This window comes from Nothoprocta perdicaria, unplaced genomic scaffold, assembly GCF_003342845.1.
Source record: "Nothoprocta perdicaria isolate Ctin4 unplaced genomic scaffold, notPer1 scaffold_27, whole genome shotgun sequence".
NCBI lineage: Eukaryota > Metazoa > Chordata > Aves > Tinamiformes > Tinamidae > Nothoprocta > Nothoprocta perdicaria.
This window is the reverse complement of record NW_020455499.1, coordinates 3,007,345-3,029,947: the sequence shown is the minus strand read 5'-3', so window position 1 is coordinate 3,029,947 and position 22,603 is coordinate 3,007,345. Positions and strand designations below refer to the sequence as shown.

Genomic DNA, 22,603 nt, shown 5'->3' with positions numbered 1-22,603 from the left:
TAGTTGAGTTCGGAATGGCGCAAAAGGAAGTTTTGGGAGAAGGAGGACTTGCACGGGCCATGTTAAATTATGAGAGGTTAACCATGGYGTGGATTTAAGGCTTTGTGTGTTTAAGCCATGTCAGATGGGATGGTAAGCCTTGGAAGGGCAGATTTTAATAATTACCCTCTCTTCACCTTGAACCATGAGAGGGCACAGGCTTCTACCTTGGTGTGATTTCCCAGGAGGGGAATGGACCTTCTTGATCCTCTTCAGCCTGGCACTTCTCTGTTCACTTGGAATCTCTGCCCCTTGTCTGAACTGATCTACGTGGTGCTTCTCTTATTTGTTAACGAGTTTTCTGCGTGGTGGCATGCGAGAGGCCTTGCTAAACTCGAGATGTTCTGCCTACTGAGTTTTATTTATACACCCACTCTGTTACACTCGACCAAAAGCTGCCAAGTTATTTATCTTGTGTTTTTGTCAAAAATTTGTCTTACAGTAATTTTCCTTCCTCTGGCTGCCCACGGAGGCAAATCCAAATATATTATTCACCTGTTATTTCAAAGCCATTTAAACTTGCCAAATCTAAGTAGTGTTTTACAAGATTTTGCTGATACTCTCAAAGTTGTTATTAACTGCCTCAGAAGTAATTTTTGATCGTGGTTGTATTCAGCGGGCTGATGACAAGGCACTTCTCTTCTCTGTCACATTGAAATCGTGTAAGGACCGCATAGCTGCTCTCAGAAACAAAATCTTTTGTGAGCAGGAGTTATGCAGAGATTTTTGTTTGTGAAGACTGAATGCAGCTGGAGCTGTCCCCCCTGCCTCCTTGTTACATTACTAATTAAACTCACAGTAACCTACCTTGATTGGGGTGGTGGTTTGATGGTGTGGATGATGCTGTTCAGCTGTGGTTGATGCCGTTCAGCTGTGGTTGATGCCCTTCAGCTGTGGTTGATGCCCTTCAGCTGTGGTTTGGAGGCTGAGCCTTTCTGTCAGTACAGCTGCAAACCCACAAGTCGTTTAGGGTCTGGAAGCTGGGATGGGAACTGTGGTTACTCCTGTCTTTATATCTCTACTTGGCCAGGCCAGAGGGGCTGCTGCCCCACAGCCTTGGAAGTGCTAGTCCAGACCTTTGTGGTCTTTAGCATGGGCTGAAAAATGTGCATTTTGGGGTTTGTGAAGAAGGGGAACATGCAGTATCATCCAGAAAAGAGGAGGGCCCTCTTCAAAGTTTCTGGAGATGAAGCACAAGCAACTTGTGCTCTTTCTGACTGCTGCCAGGTATTGTCAGAGTAAACTATGTGTGTGTAGTTACAGTGTGTATAATTTCTTGTTATCTTCTCCCTGTATTTTGCCTTTGCAGAGGCTAATGGTTTGCTAGGTCTGTATTGGTTTTCCAGATTTTACAATCCAAGTTTAGCAGTTTGAATCTCTGATGGCAAATCCAGTTCTTCTAGCTTAACTCTCCATAGACGGGAAAATTGTAGCCATGAGCCTAGAACATGTACTATTAAAATGTCCCAGAATTGTCCTGCAACTTTTTTCTTTTCTTTTTTTTTCCTTAATATAGGTGGAATGCTTTTATAGAAATGTAACTTGGATTTTAGTTATTTAAAATACTTGACTACTGTAATAATAAACATCAATATGAGGTGCAGAGTTGCCCATTTGCATGAAATAACTACGGCAAACTCTTCAGATGGGTTATTGCCATGTGATTTGTTCCATCTTCCCTTCCCCTTGACTGCTAGATCTTGCAGAGAAAACTATTCTTCTTTTCCTACTTGCTTTTTGTAAGCACACTTAAAATATCATTTTATGAACAGCATCATATTGCACAAGATTTGGTAGATACTTTAAGAAATATATTTTCAGAGGTTTCTTTCAAGTGCTTAGAGATGACAAATACAAAGGTATCTAAGAAAGAAACATGAAAGAAATATAATTGAGTGTATAATTACTGGAGCTTCTGTAATATAACCTTAACTGAAGTTGTTTGTATGGTTTCTCTCCCTCCTCATAGCTTCTTGAGGGTCCTCCTATGAACATACTCAAAAGCTGGCACTCTTTAGATACTTCACTTACTCCTCCTTAGTGCTTCAGTTGAGCGTTTATGCTTCTGTTACCTAAGAAGCCTGTGATCATGATTCCGTAGTTTAAATTAAAGGACAAATTCAATTTTCATCACAGGTTCAAGCCAGAACTGGATTCACCATTGCTAGCAGAGTTGCTCTATAGCTACAGCAGTGTAACCGATGTCACATCTGGGTGATAATCAACTGCTGAACCACTGGTGAAATGTTAAGGTGGTTTTCTAATTGCTTTTTGGTGCCAAAGCAGAAAGTGTCAATTGTTCCTCATTGGTTAATAATCCCCTTGATTCCACAAGGGGAATTGATGRTCCCAACTGATGTGACCATGAAGCCAGTTTTAAGCTGCTGTTGGAAATACTATGATCTACATGGATATATGAGAGATATCAGGGTAAAATGCCTTTATGTTCTCCTCTTTTGTGTCAGAAGTTGAGGTGGAATGTGTGTGTGTGTCTATGTACACTACAGAACTATAAAGCTATTTAATTCTCAGACCTATGTCACAAATAAGTCCAACTTTTCTGTGCTATAGGCTGAATGAAAGTTTGGTAATGTTTCAGTGCGCCTTGCAGCAAAAGGGGTGTTGTGGAGCCTAGTGATGGCAGCGATGTCTCTTGGTGTGGCCAGACAGCTGTGGGAGGCACAAGTGCCTGGGCATGGTTACTGCCTGATCCCTGCCTTCCTCTGCTCCGGGGTTAGGAATGGCCGGGCTTCTGCTGGGACTGTTCTGCASAGAGGCTCCCATTTTCAGGCATGCTTGGGATAATGCAAAGGGCACCYGTATGTAACACTTGCATAAAATTCAGAGCTGGGCTTAAATCCAGCCCAGTGTTGATATGTCAACAGCTGTTGATATGTCTGTTCGGTGGCGCTCTGGAGCTGGAATCATACTGTGTATTGAATAACAGGTGAGCCGATGCAAGCAGTCGGTAGCCTGAAGGCTTAAAAGGGTGTGTTATAACACCAAGCAAACATGGGGTGATGCCAATAGCATGTGTTTGTCTGTCAGTGTAGACAGGACCATATAAAATATGTTTGATTAAGGTATGTGGGTTATGGGACTGCATAGAATGAGTCCTGTGCAGGTTGTGAGTATAAAGAACTACATTTGTATGGATTCAAAGCCTATAGAATTTTGCCATGTTTCTGTTATGCGGCGAGTCTTTTGTATGTGTTCCTGCCCGCACAGCAAAGAGCGAGCTCCCAGGCACGGGAATCCCTCCACAAAGAGGAGCTGCCCTTGCTCTGTGTGCCCGGGGCTGTCGCACCGAAGGGAGGTCATTCCTGCTGGGCTTCCTGCGGGCAGCTGGAGTGCCGGGCGCTCCCGTGCAGCAGGAGAGCGGGCACCTGCATCCAGGGCCTGGAAAGATGGTGCGGGTAGAAAGAGCAGCTTTGTGGTGCTCTCCATTATGCAGTGTTTCAGTTGAGACCTGTTTGTCTTCTGCTTTGTTTTGTATTGGTTTGTTTGTCTGAATGTGYCCCACATGACAAGTGCCACAGCTGTACTTGATATTCTCCTCAGAGACCATCAATAATATCCAATGTTTTGGGTTATTATGTTTTAGGAAGTTATCCATGCAATGTTCTATAGTGTGCGGGTTGCTGCACAAGTCACACGGGTGAGCATTTCTTTATGTCTTTGGTAGACTTACAGGACACCAAGAGCTAGCAGTGTCATGTGCCATGAACAGAAATAGTTTGTGTGGGAGCTTTGCTGATCTGTTCTCCTCCCTGCTCCTCCTGCTGTTAAATACCCCAGCTGCAAAATACCCACAGCTATAGTTCCCCAATAGGGAGGAATGGCCCATTACAAGAGTAGTGCCTGGCACTATTTGCTGCTCTTCTCTTACAGTGGTTGCCCCTTAAATGTTTCTTATTTCCCACCCTTTCATATAAACAACTGCTGGATAGCATGAGAGTTTGCTCTTTCTGGCTTCAACCTGTTGCTCTCTGCTTTCTGTTCAGAATATCTGTTTGTCTGGGCTGGCACACACTGCAGTTGCAAATTCCAAATACCTTCCTACCTATTTGAATAATATCTCAGCTTTTATGTAGAAAACATAAATGCATTTAATATCATGAGGAACTGAAGTCTTGAACTGAGCATGTCCAGGGAGCTGTCTGAATTCAGAGAGCTACTGTGATAAGTGCAGGGTAAGCTCTTCATCTTATTTAAAAAAAAAAGTCTAGTCAAGTGATTTAAAGTTATGGTTCTGCTAAATCCTTGGCTGATCAGTGATTTTTTTTTTAATTAATCAATTTAAAATGAGTAATACTTGAAGTTCATTTTATTGCTTTTGCTGATCCTCTCTACATCTTTACTATACAGTGGGCCCACATCTCTACTTAGATGGATAGATACATATTCTTTTTTGGTATGTCTGCTGTCAGTTTTCTTTCTTGCAGTTGTACTTGATTGTTCTTTGGGACGTTCTGCTCTCTGTAGTAACCCTCTGCTAAATCTGCTAAACYAGCATTTCCTTCTATATTAATAACACCACTGAACTTCATAAAGAGTTTTGCTCCTGTGTCTGGCCTTAGGAATGTGTCATTAAAGAACCTGCAGTTTGACATACTCAGCAACTGTACTGAGAATGGTTTCACACAGGAAATAATGATTCCAGGAGAATGCCATTAGGGTGAAATCCTTGCCTTGAGATCTTTGAAAGGAGGAGCTGCCGAGTGTCTGCTAGGGGTTGTGTGTGTGCACTGACCTGCCTGCGAGGCAGACTCGGGCACGCTGCCTGCCCGAAAGGTGCTGCACGGAGCCCTCTAACGTGTTCCTCATGCAGACAAAACCAGGGAGATGTCTCGGAGACATCCCGTGTTGACGACCTGCCTCCAGGGCACATCTGCTGTCTTTTGAAGCAGCTCCGTGCAGAGCCACGCTCTGAGCACACTGAGCTGCTGCCTGCCGGGGAGGTGCTGGTGCTGATGAGCCTCCTGCTAGTCAATCTTGGGCAGTTATTTAACCGAAACACCCCAGTGCTGAAAGGGACACACACAACTTGAATTTGTAAATTATATTGTTAGCTATGGCTGATTACTGCAACTGGTATTGATTTTTAACCGAATATTTATAGGAASTATAACAAGTATTCATCTTGCATGTGTAAAAATAAAGAAACTTGTCAAATTGTGTCAGTACRGCACAGAACTGAGGCGTGCTCTGTGACTGCTGTGTCACTACCCAAAATGTGAAGCTCATTAAAGGGTAAGGGAAGAGGGAAGCGACAGCGTTTGCTTTAGCCTTTTTTTTTTTCTTCTTTTTTACTCCAAATTACTGTCCTGTGAAGGACTAAAAGGAAAGTGGCTACCATATGTTTTGGTATAGGGTCTTAAAAATCACATACCATATTGTATAAGTAACTAAAAGCTGGTATCTTAACTGTTTTTAAGTGCCACATGCTTGTTTGTAATCAAAGAAATGCTTTTATTTACCTGAATAAGGAAAAAGATATATTCTTTTTGATTAAACAATGAAATACAATTCCTTGTCGAAACTCAAATTACAGGTCCGACATTAGCCTTGAGGGAAAATGGCATTCATATCCGCAAGGCCATAGAGCTGCAGCAGTAAAGCCACCTGATAAAGGATGGGTCAGATGTTGATCATTTGTGTCTGGGGTGATAATATTGTCTAAATATCTTTGTATTTCTGCAGTAATCCTGCAATAATTTGGTTGCAGTCAGTTTATAGTCACTCTGAGGTACCTAAAACCAAGCTCCACAATAAGGCTCTTATTTTCCCTCTGCTTGTGTTTCGTAGCAGAAGCAAAAGTCTTCCTGTAGATATGTTAATCTTTGATACAGTGGGACAAATCTCATCTGGAAAGCATCATTATATTAGCTTAGGAAGTGCAGCAGTTAATGTTAGCTTTGCTTTCTCCTCACAAATTTGTGTTGGTGCTAGGGAGATCTGTATTCTTCCTATAGCCTGAACCAGTTTGGTGATGGGCTAATACTACAAAAATACGGTTTTCTATTTTAGTGGTGCTAAATCTTCAGCCAAAGCACAATGCATGAAGAACACACAGGGGTGGMACATGGCATGTGCAGAAATGTGACCGTCCTCAGACCAGGACATAAATGCCCTGTATTGTGTGACAGCCATATGTCCCATGTGAGCGGGTCCCATGTGTAAATCCATATCCTTTTGTACTTGCATCATGTACCTAGATGCCAAGGGCAGCAGACAGGTTGGTGGGGACCATATATTGACCTTTCTGACCACCATACCTGATCTTTTCTGCTTGGTCTTCCCTGAACCATGGTCAGGGTCCACTTCCATCTTAACCTCATCAGAAGAGCTGAATTCTGCATGTGCTCATGGGTGTCTGTAGGATTTTCCACCTTTTTGTAGGCACTTTGTCCTTTTATATAATAGGAGAGAACCATAGTTCAAGATGATCGTGTCCTTTAGTGTCTCTAGTTCTGATCTAAGTTTCATAGACTAGAAAAGATTCTTTACTTGCTCTTCTGTCCAAATTAATTTCACTCACTGGCGATGAGGAATAGAAGTCGGGAGCATGGGGTGCTGGTTTGCTATCCACAGATGTAGGTACTCTTTTCTTCTCCCTCATCTTTCTTCCTCTAAACCTCCTTCACCATCTTTATTCTAGCATATCTTGACTAATGATTATAGTAGAAGAAAATGAAACCTGCCCTTGGGTATTTCCCAAGCAGACTAAGTTTGTCAGGTGAATTATTCATTGTGAATTAGCTCCTGGGAAGCAGGGGCTATGCAGAGTGTGGTGGTGAATGGGCTGGACCTCTGGGTACTGCTGTGACAGGCAGGTCTAAGGTTGACAAAATTCACTGTTTAAAATGGCCACAGCTGACAAAGGAGATTGCTGCATTTGTCAGATACCTGGAGCTAAAAGGCAGGGCCTGTTGGAGGGAGGAGAGGAAGAGAGCAAACACAGGGCACAAAGTCACAAATGTGAAGCATGAGGGATCTGTCCAGGATACATTGATGCAGGGCTCTTGTTAAGATCATCCATACATTGGAAATAGCCGTCCACTATGCAGTGTCCATCCACTTCCCAAGCRTGTAGAGAAGGTTCATTTGCTGTTCAGACCACGCTGAGATCCTTGCAAGTGCCYACAGGGCTTGGTATGATGTGTCGCTGACTAACTGGGGAACCTTCTGACCTGCAAAACTAGAAGTCAACTTACTTGGCTCCAAGTTTTACTTTCTGCGAACACTTAGAAATGTTCCTAGTAGAATGACCTGCTGTTACATATGTATGTGTTGGGGAAAAAAAAAAAACCTTGCAAGTTGTTATTCCAAATATGGTTAAATCATTTTGATAAGGATTTGGAATAGTGAATTTAAAACCCCAAATAAATCAAAGGTGATGTACTAACCTCTTGTTTTCCTCAAAGGTTCTGGAAGGCTTTTGTTTTTATTAGCATAGTGTCCTTTTCTAATGTCAGTGTTATGCGGCTTACCAAATGTGTTGCAGAAAAACCCTGTGGTGCTTCTCCATGTGTATTTTGAGGAACAGCAGGTGCTAAAGAGAAGAGGTGAATGGATGTGAGAAGAAAAGGTTTACCAAAGTCTMGCAAAAGAGAACTGAATCTCTAGTAGGAATGGGCAAAACTCTTGGACCCTCTTTGCTTTCCCCAACCCAGATTTGAGCTCACCGTCATTTGTAGCTTGAGTTTGGTTGTGATGAAGGCCCTGCCAAATTTTCTAAATATTCTCTAGGTTATTCATCTCTATTCTACATGACAAAATAGCCTCACACAGTAGGCTGTGGTCTCCTAGGTGTGATAATATAATGAGCTCATTTATGGGCTTACAGTGAGATGGAAAAACCTCAAACTTGATCTGTTTTTAACCCTAAACAGGATGGAGCTGGACATGGTGGCTGCTGACCCCCCTTCAGTGACTTTTGTCACCTTGCTATGTGCATCCCTTCAATCCTGTACGGYTTGCTCAGGGTTACCTTGGGTGGTGTGAAAACCAAGCCCGGCGTGCTGGGAATAAATTGCCTGAAGGTTCCATTTTAGACATGAATAGTGGATATTTACTTCCCAGCTTTACACTGGCTGGACTGTTTCACAGGCATTATAGCATCAAGATAAGCTACAACATGTTCTTCATTTATTTCTGGCTGTTTCTAACATGCAGCCTGCCTAGACTCTGTGTTTTCAGGAGTCTTCTCCCTGGCATGGTTTTTAAACAAGGGGTGAACCTACTTTATCTTCTCGCTGCCTGGGCCTGCTTCTGGGCGCTGTCTTTTATCCGTGCCCTTTGTGCTGTGGCCTTGGAGGTGCCCCASGCTGCTCTGTGCACCTTCACCAGGCAGCTTGGCCTTGCCTGCCGTGCACCCTCCGCTCCATCTTTTCATTAGGAGCRAATCCATCGTGGTTAGGAGATGCTGGTCTGTTCTTCCCATGTCAAATTTGGCTGGGTTCAGAGCTGATCACGAAACTTTCAGCACAAAAKCAAGCAAGCAGACAAACCAAGACACTTATTTTCTGCAGAATCATCAAAGTCTTCCCTATGTTTGTCACTGCATAAAGGAGCCYGACTTCCCTTTAGGTGCTGCGAGTGTCTCCTCACTCCTGCGCTCYTCAAATTTCAGGCTCGCTCCTCTCAGTGCACACCCAGGAATGCACTTGCCCAAGGGCAAGATGGTYGCCTTTGCTCGCCTCCAGTTTACCGGGTGATTGGAGAACACAAGGAAAAATGTGCTATTGGCATGGCCAGCAGCTAAATGTCAATTTGGCTCCAAGATAATACCTTTAACKACGGAGGCTATTTCTGTAAGTAGGTGCTCCTTACACAGGCAGGGATTGAAGGATCAGACTCATAGCATTGTAAAATCACTCTCTTAGGAGTTTCCAGGACTGCCTGGAACGTTTTGAATTTCATTCTCCAAACCCTCAGGCAGCTTTTGAATATCTCAGCTCTAATATATTGAAAYAGCAGATACGGAGATTAAAAAAATAAGGTGGGGGGGAGGTGAGAGAGGAAAAGAAGGGGCTCTGCTCTGTTCTATCAGGCGATTCCCAGCAGGGCTATCAAAAAAACAGGGACCCCTGCAGACTGCCATTAGCATTTCAGCATTGGATAGGGCTGCAAGGTGGGTTTGGGGGGTTGAAGGGGCAGAGGTGTGCCCAGAGAAGCCACAGTGCGGGTGGCAGAGCCTGGGCTTTGCTCTTGCAATCTGCTTCTTCGGGGCCAGGTGTCGTTGCCACATCAGGRGCCACCGCAGCTTTCCCAGCTTCTGTGCTAGGACTGAATTCTCTAATATGGCAYGAGTCTTTAGTATATTTAGTATATGCATTGGTGCAGGTCTGCCAGAACACAGGTAGCCTTGGCAAGCAAACTGAAATCAAAATTTCATCCTGATCTCTTCACTATAAATATTTTTAAAAAATTATGTAAAAAAACATTTTTTGTCATGGTTGCTCAGACCCATTTACTCAGGAATATTCATGCTATTTTCCCAGACTCCAGCCATTTCAGCCACCGCCCCTTGGCAGTGGGCGGCCTGGGGGGCAGCGGGACCAGGAGGCAGCAGTGGCGGCTCTGGCAGCGGGATCAGGATGGGGATGGGATTGGGAGCGAGCCCCGGCCCGCGCGCCACACGATGGCACTGCCTTCCCGCGCTAGCGAGCGCCGCTAGCTTGAGCTTCACCTTGCTCTCAGTTAAGTATTTCATCAGAAGAATTTCTTCTGAGCACAGATTGTATTTTCCTTCAGAAACAGAACAGGGGAGGTTGTTTTTATTGTCTTAAAGAAAAAAAAAAAAAGGAGCCATAAAAAAGCTGGAAAACTTCAGTTTTGAGAGTAGCAACTTTAACTGAACATTTTGTCTGTTCATTCCCCCCCCCTGCACTAACTGCCAATATTGCAGCTCTGTAAGAGGAAAGCTGCAAAAATTTCATGCAACCATCAAGTACTAGTTGCCTGAATATATTAAAAATCACATGTTTCTTTTCTGAGGAAATATTTTTAACCAAAGATTTTTTTTTCCTATTTCTTGCAAGCTTTTATTTCCAGTTCAGGAATCTGAAGGGGACAGTCAAGTCTCTGACAGAGATCATGAGGGGTTATAAAACAGTGATTATTTTTTTGTTTCTTTTGTGTTATCAGCTGAAAAACACCTTGGAATGTGTATAATTAGATTGTTTTATAAATATTGCATTAAAGGACCATAAACATTATATTAAAAAAAGGCACTGTGCAAAGCCTTGTTTTCAAGAATTGTGCTTTTAATTCCCTTGGTTGAGAGTCTGAGGATAATGCAGGAATAAATTTAGAATAAGTAGGATAAACTATGCCATCAGTTTTCTTCAGTCATTAATATTGTACCTAAACTGATAGTGATTGAAATGTTTTTCTAATAACTCACAATGTGAGATAATTCTAACTTTAAGAATTGCATTTTAATGTAATCTTTGCTGCCCTGAGTGAGTTTACATTATGGATGCTGGTACAGCAAGAGAAATGATAGAGGAGAAAAACCTCCTCGAAAACAATGTCTCCGAGGTAGACAAGTAGGTAAAACCTTAATTTACGTTGCAGCCCTGGCTTGGGACTCCAAAGGGAATGGGAACATAAGCCAGCAAGTACTGGGAGCTCTKAATGGTGCCACATAGTCCTGTAGGTGTCCATGGAAGTGACAATTCCTGCCCTTGTATTTGTAGCTGCTTTAGCTCCGCACACCACTGGTAGGAAATTCTTCTTTATTTCCAGAACCAGTTGCAGTCAGAGGTGGGCTAAAAGCACCATTCATTTAGATTAAAGATCCCAAAGCTATCACGTTTGTAACCATTTGTCACCACTTAAGTAGCAGTGCATAAATGTCACGGGGCTGGTATACGATTTGGTCTCTGCTGACAACAGCTCCATTCCTTACGTTTGCTCAGCATCTCTTTTTGATGGTTTACGTTTCTGTTGAGCAGACCCTGGAGTTTATGCAGAAAYGTGATCATTCTGTAGGTTACCAGGCCTGGATCCCCTCAGCACCAGGGAAAGCTGCTAGTGTTGAAGATGAGTAGCAGTCAACTGCCTTGCCAATGGCCACTCTAAGTGGTAGAGTTCTTCATGGCACTTAATAGGTGGATCTCCATTTTGTGGGCATATTTATATATTTTTCTGTTGTTTTAGGTCAGAACAAAAGCAAGTTTTTTATAAACCTTTCTCAATTGGAAATTTCACAATAATTTAGTCCAGAAAATGCAGGTTTCAAAACATCATTTAAATTTTGTTTAAGGCTACATTATTTTTCATGCCATTTCAACACTAATCCTTCCAATTTTATTGTCATATTACATTATAGATGAAATACTATTTTTTATTTTAATTTTAAAATAATTAAAGATGAATTGCTAAATAGTGTTGATTTCCTTTTTAACTGAAAAAGAGTGGATTATCTAATTAAAACAGCTTAGACTGTTTTCAGTTTAGGATAGTGGGGTAATTCATGTTGGAAGGGACCTCATACGGCAGATGCTGCTGAAGCTTAGAAGACCAYCTTCCAAGCTAATGTAGCCATGAGGTTAGACCAAGTTACATGGACCTTTATTGAGCCTGGTCTTAAATACCTCTGAAGAGGGAGACTGTCAAACATCCCTGGAGAACACACAGTATTTTTTTTATCTGTTTTGTATCGAACTTGTTCACACAAGAAATGCCCTGAGCTTTTGGTTTGCACTGCACCCTGCAGTCCTGTCCAGCTGTTCCCCTTCACATACATGGAGTGCATTGAGCCAGTGGTGGCACCAGAGCCTGAAGCTGCACAGGATCAGATCATACCTGATCTAAATGGCTGCCTGGTTCGTTGTGTCTTTCCTCACCAGTCAGAGTTACTGGAGGGAGACTAGGAGAGGATAAATGCCAATGATTGTTCCCTTGCAGGGACTGATAGACTGCAGTGGGATAAAGAAAAATAGATCTTGAGCTTAAGAGTTGTGTCTTTACCTGTGTCTTTTGCAGGCAGAAGATGGAGATATAGGAATAGTCTTAGGATTTGCATGATCCTCTCTCTTCCTGCTTTTTCAATTCTTTCTTACAACCTTATTGTTTTTTTGTTTAAGGAGGGAGAGAAGAGATACAGACAATGAGAAGATTCCTTGGAACAGCAGCACTGAGAGCTGGAAGAGCATTATGAGCTGTCAGGGATGGATGGACTAGCTAATCCCGTGGGTGAGTTCTTCAAGGGGCAGTTTAGGAATGGACATGGGGAGTAAACCAAAGGCTGAAGCAGTTTYCAGTTAATAGGGAGTGTCAATCTTWACCTTAATCATCGGAACAGAGAGGGATTTTTGGGTTGTGGTTCACATCATAATGATTCCTGGAGAGAGCAATGAATACCAGTTTATCAAGCACAAATGCTTAACTTATAGTGGATGTCACTGGTTTTGGTCTATTGGAAGAATGTTTATGGCTTTAGACCTTACTTCCATTAAAGCTTTGGCCCAGACGGAATAGAATATAAATCCCAGTGACCCTGTTCAGTAAAAATGCCCTTCATAGACCTCATTGCTTTGTCTTCTCACTCAGTCTGTGCTTGAGACTGCTTTCAAAACTGGAGCACGTAAGGGAAAGGGTGAATTACCTGCTGCTAAGGAACTATGAGGAACTATGCCATTACGGTGACTAGCAGGACATGCAAGTTTTTAATAGGCATTTATCTTAAAATAACTTTTAAAAAATGATGTTGATACCTGGAAGACTACACTGACAGTTGCAGAGGCCTCATTGCTTCGTGCTACCGAACAGAAAGGTAGAAAGATTTTTATAGTCCACTAAAGTGCCTTTTTSCTAACCAAGGCAAACAGAGCCTATGTCTGAGCTCGGGATGTCCTGAAGGAACTGGAGATCTGTTAYAGTGGGACACTTCAGATATGGGCAGACAGGGCTCCTGAAGGTCTGGGTTAACAGGCTTCTTACACAATTCATTATGAGAATGGTTTCAGTGCTTCAGTAAAACTCCCCAGGCAGTGCTCCTAGGTGGTTGTAGTCATCATCCATAGCTTTTAAAACAACTGGAATTGTTCTTACTGGAGCGGGGTGGGGGCAGATGTCCTTGAGTAAGCATCACTTGCACCACAAGATATCCACATAACTGAAGAAAAGTTTCAGTCCTGTGGAAACAGAATCAGCCCCAGTTGACAATTAATCCGTGTCGGTGACAAAAAGCATCGTAGCCTTCTGAGTCCACGCTAATTTTGAGAAAATATCGGTTTAGCAAAGAGGTGCCATAAATAGTAGGGGCATCRGATTCAGCTAAGTGAATAGAAATGACAGGAAGTACAGACTGATTTCATGTAGTCAGTGAGAGATGGCAGGGAGAAGGCCAGATTAAATGTTCTAATGGATCAGTTTTCATCCAGAGGGGACATTTGGACCAAATATACTGAGAAACACTGTTCCATTTCTTCTCAAACAGTGCCCATATCATAACTCAGAGCTCCTTTTTGGACTGTGTTGTTTAAAGCACTGCCAGGTTATAGTTGTTGTGATTCTGTATGGTATTTCAACTGACATACTCTTTGCCCAGTTATCTTTGAGTGAAGTCAGAATCCTAGAATCCTCTCTCCATAAAGGGTTTGAGAGTTGACATTTTGCTTACAGCTAAGAGTAAACACACTGTGAATTTCAGGGTAATCTTATTTCTCCCTTCAAAAACTTCTCCTCTTTTTAAATTCGGAAGTCTTATTTCTGCCAGGCTCAGTTTAGATTTAATTTACCAACATGATATATGTGAAGAGTTAATTTAATATAGCATTTTTTAAATTGCCTACCAAATATATTGTAAGTATGATCACATCTCTCTGAAATGAAAATCAAGACCACTCAATGTCCTTTTGCCAAACTGATTGTGTCTAATTAAAAAAAGCAAGAAATCCCAGTGATGCAGCCTTCCTTCTTATTAACATGCACTGCACAGGTTACTACCTGATTTAATACAGAACGTTGTCTTGCATTGCTCCGTCCCTGAAGAAACTGCTCTATTTGGGTGAAGTTAAGTGGAGGTAGGTGATAGGAAAAGAAACAACGATCCTTACCTTAATACATGATGAGATATAATTTGACCATTTATTTCCTCTTTTTAACAAGTGAATCCAACTAGTGAAGCAGAAGCACTGGCCCTTAGCCTCAGACCCGGCACTCTGATTTCCTGGTAAATAACTAAACATGCCTACGAGATTCAGTGACGAATTCACATCAGCACCCAGTGCTCTTTGATCAATACCTCTAATCCATTAAAGATTGCCACAAAGGATCTTATGTTTCTGTCCCTTCATCCTAGTGTTAAATGGGGACTAAAACAGACTAAAGTCTTGCAAAATAAAACAAGAACATTACCCTTTGCACGTCTTAACGATAAAGAATCCTCATTAGTGCATCTGCTGGCCTGGACAGGCTATCTTGAAAGCAATTTAAATTTAACAAAGTAATTTTTAAATTAAGAAGAAAGGAGAAGTTTTATAAGAAGAAAATGTAGCAGAAGCAGCCACGCTGCTGCATTCAAAATCCTATCTCCTGAATCTGGTAACAGTTAATTAGACTAAATGGCAGCTGAACCTGAAAGAAAAGGGGCAATAGCTAAATTAAAGCCCAGGAAAATGGTTATTGAGATTTTATTGTAGGATTCAAAGCCCATTGAATTTAATGGGAATTTTTCCATTGACTTCAATAGGGTCCAAATCCATTGCTCATGGCTTTGAATAAATGGGAATTAATGTTTCAGTATATCCTCTTTTCCAATAGAAAGAGCCCCTGTGAGAAKTCCCACCAGTGACTGACTTACAGCCATACAATACTTTATGTTATTTATATGCATGAGAATATATCTATAGAGCCAGGTTCTGCAAAGGACRCTTGCTAACACAATGCTAAGGTGACCCAAGTAAGTGCTCCTTACTCTGTGACCTGTTAGACAGTTTTGAAGCTATCATGAATGTTGAAAGAGGTTTGTTGCTTTTATTTGTGTCTCTTTCTTATTGTGTTCTCATTTTTAATTTCCCACTCTCTCCTCCTTTCTAGTCTTTTACTTTTGATAATTGAAATCTAGYAAGAGAAATGTAACTTTCTATAAATGCTCTCTGTACTACACTTAAAAACGTAGCACTGGACGCGTCTTTCGTCTGACTACTGCGTTTGTTAGACCAAGGTCATAATGAGTTGGCACGTTCCCTTACTGCAATATATGGGGATCTAATGGCAGCTGCAATTATTTACTCTCCTTCCCTGAGTTATTTTCTTGGTTGCATGAGGTATCAACAATAATGCAGACTGGGACGAAACTTGAAGAAATTAACATAAAGGGTGTCARGGTGCTGTCTTCTGATTTAGTGCCAGTTTCTTCAGAACTGCATTTTATTACTATCAATATTTTCTTGTGATTGCCACTCCTGTAACATATTTTCAACACTGAAAATTAATTTCATGTAAATGTACTGTTCGATTCCATCGGTGAGGAGAGTTCATGCAGTCACTCCCTCCCCTCTCCTTCCCACCTATTATGTTATCTTCTGTTTACAGCTCATTTTCTGGACTTTCACACCCCCACTGTTTGAGAAGGATGGCCTAATGCTATGATATTTCATTTAGCCTTTGATAACTCCCCTCCCTTGGGTTGTGAGGAAGTGAAAATTACTTTATAAAAGAAGACTTGACTAACATAAGAGAAAATATCACTAAATGCTGCATCTGAGAATCGCAGTACACGCAAGGTGCTGTTCAAAACTATTAAAGTCATGCCTTTGCTGGTCTTTAGGCATGTCATTTTGTAGCCAGCAGATTTTGAGCACTTCTGTATATCCTAGGTTTTTTCCCTTTCCCTTTTCACTTCTCTTGAGCAATTACAGTGCAATTACAGGTTTCTGTGGTAGATAGAATAGTACTTTCATAGGGTTCTTCATGTGGCAAAGAAAATTATAGTACAGTAAACACCTTAGGGCAAGGATGAGATTGATATTTTCTCTTTTTTGAAAAAAAATCTAAGCATTTTAATCTAGTTTCGGAGAGGAATTCTATACCCTAGAGATAGGGGAGAATGAAGAAGAGATCTCAGGATAGATAATGAAAGTTCATAGCTTCCAGCCTTGGAGACTGTCACTSTCAGCGTGAACCTTGGGATGGGAAGAGCTCTGGTCTGGGCATCCAGGGATCCTGGTTCCTGGTCCTTTATCCTCTGTGCCCAGTAAAGCTGTTCCTAAGTGTCTGAATGATGCTGCATGGTTATGGTGTCCTGTGGGACACCACAGCAAGTGCCATCATATGAAGTAAAATATGTAGGAGGGAGATAAGGGAACACAGAATGATAGAAAGGACAAGTAAAGCTAAAATAACGGGCTAAAAAAGGCACTCAATTCTGAGTATTTGAACAGAGAGATTATATTTTTATACCTGGAAGGTGCAGCTCTGTGGTCCTAACACTAACAGCAGGGCTGGCTTGCTGAGAAARGATAGGAGATCTGATTGATCTGGTAATGGACTGGTCTGTTGAACACGGTGCAGAGAGGAACAGGGAGCTGCCAAGAGCTGCTGGAGACTGAGAGGCAGGGCTGGACTGCTGGGACTTGGCTCCCAAGCGGGCTGTAGGTATCTCAGATAAATCGCATCCAACYGAGGACCGAACAGGGTGCGAAGCAGTAACAGTATTGCCTTGGTGCCTGTTGTTTTCAGTCCATTTGTCTGTGTGCCGCATACCTTTTGACAAACTAAATTATACTTTGTTTTGAAGAATTTGTTTTCTGCATCAGAGCCTTTYAGTGCTTCCCTTCTACCACAATAAAATCCTGTTGGAGTTGGGTCTTGCTGGCTGCAGCAGCAGCTGTCAACAACAGGGATATTKGGAGACCTAATCAGAAGGGTGTTGGCTTCCTAACTCAGAAACAGCTTTGGGCTGGTAGCTGAAGAGTGATGCTGACATGGGGCTGAGCTGCTTAAGGGGGAGGTATCTGATACTGCAAATCCAGGAATTTCCTCCCTCCTGCTGCACACGGAGCAGAGTAGCGAGTGTTAACTTGTACAGCCATCAGCAAACTGCTAAACCACGCAGCCCCAGAGAGATGTTCTTGGTGCCTAAGATGGGCTAGGGGTAGGGTGGAATTCTGTCTTCAGGAAGTTCATCGTTTAGGTAGCTGTACAGCCTGCGGAATGTCTAAATACTTTGGGAATCTGTGTTTTGGATGGGTTACAGGGTCCTTCTCAGCTGTGCCCAGGCTGCAGATGTGGTGGGTGGTAAGAGATGCTCAAACAGAAGGTCTCCACCAAGGCACCACTGAAGCTCTTCCACAGATTACACATCTGGAAAGAACGTATCCTGAAAGGCAYGTTCCAGGCTACATTTCTACTTTTAGTTCGAGAGGGAGTGGTAACAGATCGGAGTATTTCTAAGTGAGGGCAATATTATGAGTGTTATTTTGGTGATAGAATACAGATRATCAAGAAAATGGAGATGATAAATATTTAGTGTGTTATATTTCTTTTTGCATATACTTTGCCTGCCTGAGCAGGTGACTTAACATAGCATGTTTGAACATTTCTCTGCCTGGATTGATCTATTGCCAGGGCACTCATTATGTTCCCTCCAGACAGATTTGTCTCTATATCAATTTAGCATATCTTTAATTACAACTGGGAAACCTTTAAATTTCACCTGTGTTTTGAGCAATTTTCTACATTCTAGTCTGAATTCCACCCAGTAGCATTAAATTAGTTGAATTAACATTCAACCCCAACTCCCCAAACCTACAGGTATATTAAAAAAAAAACAAAGCTTAGAGCACAAAATCCAAGCAGTGAGAAGGCCCRGGATCAGTCACCAGTGAAACTTTACCTGTATTTTCCAGTTCCAAAGGACCTGGGCTGTGTTTGGGGCTCTTTCTGAAGAAGCAGTGGGTCAGTGTTTCCTGGTATCGTTGTTCTTTTGTCATTTACTGAGTGCCACTGAAGCCCAGCATCCACAAGCCCCCAAAGCTAGAATGCTGCTGGTGTTTTCCATGTCCTACTGCAGTGATTTGCAACTGTTCATGAATTAGCTAGCAGAGCACCCTGCAGTCCTCATTGTGCTGGTCCCTCTGTAAATGCAGAGAGCGAGAGCTCRGACTAAAAGTGAGCGCTAATACTGGAAATGCAGTTTGTTGCATGCTAGTCTTTACTGGTATCTGTTTCTGCAGAGCTGAGCCTTGCGTGGCCTCTTGTATCTTTAAGTGATAGTTCCTGGTGATGCCAGTACAGATGGGAGTGCTCAGCATGCCTGCCAACCCAACCCCAGGTGTTTGCAGTTGGATTCACGACCTTATCTTCCAGAAGAGGTGGAACTGCTGCCTGTCAAATTCATACGATCGTTTACTTAAAAGTCTGATCAGAATCTCTGTGYTGAAAGAAGCCAAATAAATCTCAGGTGTGCAGTCCACACAGTAGCCTCACTTAGCCTTTTTAACCTTGCAGTACTTGATTTTTCATCCCTAACAATTTCTTTTGACACAGTTGCTTTTAATGGAATCTCATTGRTCTTATATATATGTTTGTGTGCGTGCATTACATATTGAAAAATATAAATATAGCTATGTATATGATATAAAAACTTATACATATGCAATGCCAATCATTTGCATCCTAGCCAGATTGATTTTGTCTGATTTTTACTTTTTTTCCCTTCTAGATAAGGGTAAACMCTAATTGCAGGGAAGAGATGGATTGACCAGTTTCAGTCCAACTGTGTGATGCCTATTGACGCTAATGTTCCTCGTCGGGGAGGAATAGCTGTTTGGAAGGTTGCACTGAAATTTAGAGTTGAGATGGTCGTGTGTGGCCAAGAAATTCTGTGTATCAGGTTCTTGCCAAGCCCATTCAGAATAAGGAGCTGTGGGATGTAAGACATACAGAGAGAATTCAGCTGTAAAATTCTACTGAGTTTCTAAGTGATCAAGTAGTTTCAGAGMCTTAAAATGTGGCTTATTTTGAATGTTTTAATGTGATAGTAGAAGAATTTTCTATGTGTCAGTCTTGTGGCTAAAAATCTAGGTCTCTGCTCCCAAGCATGAGGTACTGGGTAAAACTGTTCTGTGGATTGTAGCACATGCAGAGCATATTTTCATCAGACCTTATTTCAGAAAATAGCTGAACTACTTTATTCGACAGTTCAAAAAAAAAAAAATAAAAGGAATCAACGAACACCAGGAATTAAATTTCCCTCTTGGATAACTTCAGCAGTTACTTTGAGACAAGTATATTTGCAAAGAAAGGCTGGATCTAACTAAAAAATGCTGGATATGCTTAACTAGAGGTATYGCTAATTATGAAGTGTCTGTAAAGATCTTTCTCAGAGTCAAATATGTTTTTTCATTACATGGTGGCTGTTGTGGCTGCTTTGCTCTGTTTTTCTGGTTTCCTCTGTGCACCATCTGCTGCTTCTGGGTCAGTGTGACAGTGCCCCTACRTTCCTGTATGTGTCTTTGGATGTGGTTATCCTTTCTGAGGTGGTTTTAGATGAAACACCCTTTCTCCTAAGAGCTGGACTGCCCACATCCATTCACAGTTCTGCTACCAATTTTCAATAGCCTTAGGCCACCATTCTCAGCCTTAGTTTTCCAGCAACTTATTCCGWGTGCTTGACCTTCTCTTTACTTTTTTGCACTGATGCTGCACAGCTCTTTCCCAGCAACCCAAAATCTTTGTATTTAGTACTTGAGGTGGTTTCTTTCATGGTGTACCTACATCTCCAAAGACAAGTACAAATTAATTAGCTGGATTTTTGTTCTTCTTCATGTCACTCCTGAGGTTTCTTCCCTTCCAGTTGGAAATGGGGGGTATAAGGCTAATTYTATAAAGTGCTGGGATTTCATAGTTACCTCTTATTCCAGAGACTGTTTAACACTTTGCAGGACCTTGAGTCAGGTCTGGATTCAGCCATTAGATTACTGAAAAAGAAAATGGTGAAACTGTCATTTCAGACTCTTCTGAACAAGGTAGTAGAAAATATACCACATGAAGCAATCATATGTTATTATTTAAATGGCCTAAGATTGATCCTATTTTTCTTTAAGCATCTTTGAAATCTTTCTCCTGTGGACTAGGCACAAAAAAATATATTTTGTAGCATACATTTGTTCMTGGCATTGTCATTTGGTCATTTCTKTTCCAAGTGAAAATGATTTTCCTCTTTTTCCCCCCAGCTTCTGAAAAAGAATTGAACTTCTAAGAACTTAATGTACAAACTTCACTTTTACAGCCTACAAAACTGAAATTGCTTTATGGAACTGGAAAAGAAAGATTTTTATTTATGAGCAAACTCAAGCAATTTTACGTAGTCATTTTGGTCTGGTGGAAGCAAGGAACTCACTTCAGATTGCTAGAAGCACCTACTACAGATCCTTTTTCTAACTGATTTTTTTGATGATAGTTTTAAATTCAGAAGTCTGAGTACTCAGATCTCCAAAATTCTGTTATGTGGGGCCTAAAAATAAGTAACTTTTATAAATATTGCAAGAATATTTAGGATATTCACACCAGCTGAGTAGCATGATATGCTATATATTTGATTTCCTTCCTTTATAAAAATAAGAAAACAAAACTTCTCTGGCAATGGCAAATTTCTAGTATCTTGGTGGATTTTCACAAATTATGCATGAATGGCAAGTTTCACAATGTTTTAAATATTCCTGCAACACAACTTGCATTGGCTGTTCTGCCTGCATGAAGTAGCTGATTTTGCAGGAAGATTTACTGGAAAAAAAAAAAATTGGAAATGGATGAGTGGTGTTGGTCAACCAACAGAACATCAAACATCCTGGAAGCTCCTACAGTTACTCCACGCATTGCAAAGATTAGAGGATATTGTGTGCGTTTAGTGTAATTGAATGGCATTTTTTCAGATAATTTRCAATGGATATCTGCAATACATAAACTCTGAGGCCTGATATAAGCACGCTCTGTTACCTGTATAAAGAGCACTTCTATGTGATGATGTCACCTAAAGTACCTGCTGTACTAGGTAAAAGAACAAGGGAGTCTGAAACTAAACAGAGGAAGCAGCCAGGACAGATTGCACGTGCTTGCTCGTTTTAATTTTCCATTCCCTCCTCTCTTTTCATTCAAGATTTTCAGCCTTCAAATACATTTTAAAAATTTATAATGTTTACTCYTTGTACACATTGCAGGCCATTTGATTTTATATCATGCATTTTTATAGTCTTGCTAGAATAAAATGATATTCTCTCTTAAATCCCTTACTGCCTTGGTCTTTCTTAGTCCAAGTTGCGTGGTCATTTGTTATATATGTCATAGGAGGCCCCATATCCTTTGTAGCATTTTCTTTTTCTATTCCCTTTAGAACTTCTCTATGCCTCAAAGATTTTGCTTCTTTATTTCTTAAACAATTCTGCCTTATTTTTTTACTAAATCACCAGGCTACTCAATTCAGTCAGGAACTTTTGTTTTGCTTGTGCTTTGCTATCTCTAGTTCTATAAATCCTTTGTGTAATGATTTGGCAGTTCAGATTTGACAAGATGGGGAAAAAGAGGATATTTTGCTAAAATATCTTTAAAAATGAAAATCATACCGCACAGCTTCACAAGTCTCATCCATGTTTAAGATCTAGCTTTGTATTCTTAATGAAACCATGCTAGGATTGCTGCTCCTCGCATATGTTCCCTAGTGCTGAAGAGCTTTTAATGAAGATGTAGAATATTCTCTAATCTTTATTTCGAGGTTCCACATTAGCTATGTTTCTCCTCAACTCAAATATGAATTATTTYGGCCCTGTGGAGGTATATTGACAGTTTTTAAATGAGTTAAAATCGCTAATCCAGTGTGCTGAATTTCAGAGCACATTGTGTTACCTGTGTCTGTGTGTGCAAGTGTAGGAGACTGCCTGCATGTGCAGGTTTATAACTTCCAGGTTGGAGATCTTTTTTAAGCACTTATTTCCATTATATTATTTTGATGCAATGTCAACTGTTRTTACATCAGTCTTAAGAAATATTCCTTTATTGCCTTATTAACTATAGACCTAGAGTGAGGATGAGATACTGTGCTAGGTGCGATATATGCTTATAATGTTTATTATATGTTTATTATTATATGCTTATAAAGCTAATCATTTTAGACTGTAATTTCTTTGAGAATAAAAGGTCTTCTATAGAAGAGTCTGTATTTAATGCAATATTATCATCCTTGTTTTATGAATTAGATGAACAGAAACATTCGGAGAACCGAATGATTTTCCCAAGGTCAGGAAGGAAGCTAAAAGCTGAAACTGTATCTCCCTAGTTGCAGTTTCAGTGACCTAAATGTACGCTCATCCTTCATGTGAGTGCCCAGCTACAGTTCTGTGCTTCATGGGCTTGAAAATACTTCCCTGTATCAAAATTTTGTGGAGTCTTTTTATTACCTGTTTTTTTTGGGGGGGGGGAGGGGAGGATAAAGGTAAAATGAACGAAAGARGATGAAAAAGATTTTTTTATCAAATGGGAGTGTGGTGGAAGCAGATGGAAATATACCAGTATTTTAGGCTTATTTAATGATGATTTGTAATTCCTTTCT

The 22,603-nt window shown here is 41.1% G+C and overlaps 1 long non-coding RNA gene across 1 annotated transcript; it reads left to right on the top strand.

The window, feature by feature from the left end:
• Positions 1-1,212: 1,212 nt before the first annotated feature.
• On the top strand, positions 1,213-20,340 carry LOC112948626. The gene is made up of 3 exons (XR_003249666.1): positions 1,213-1,266; positions 12,138-12,246; positions 20,235-20,340. It is a non-coding gene; the product is annotated as an uncharacterized LOC112948626 (long non-coding RNA).
• The last annotated feature ends 2,263 nt before the right edge of the window (positions 20,341-22,603 follow it).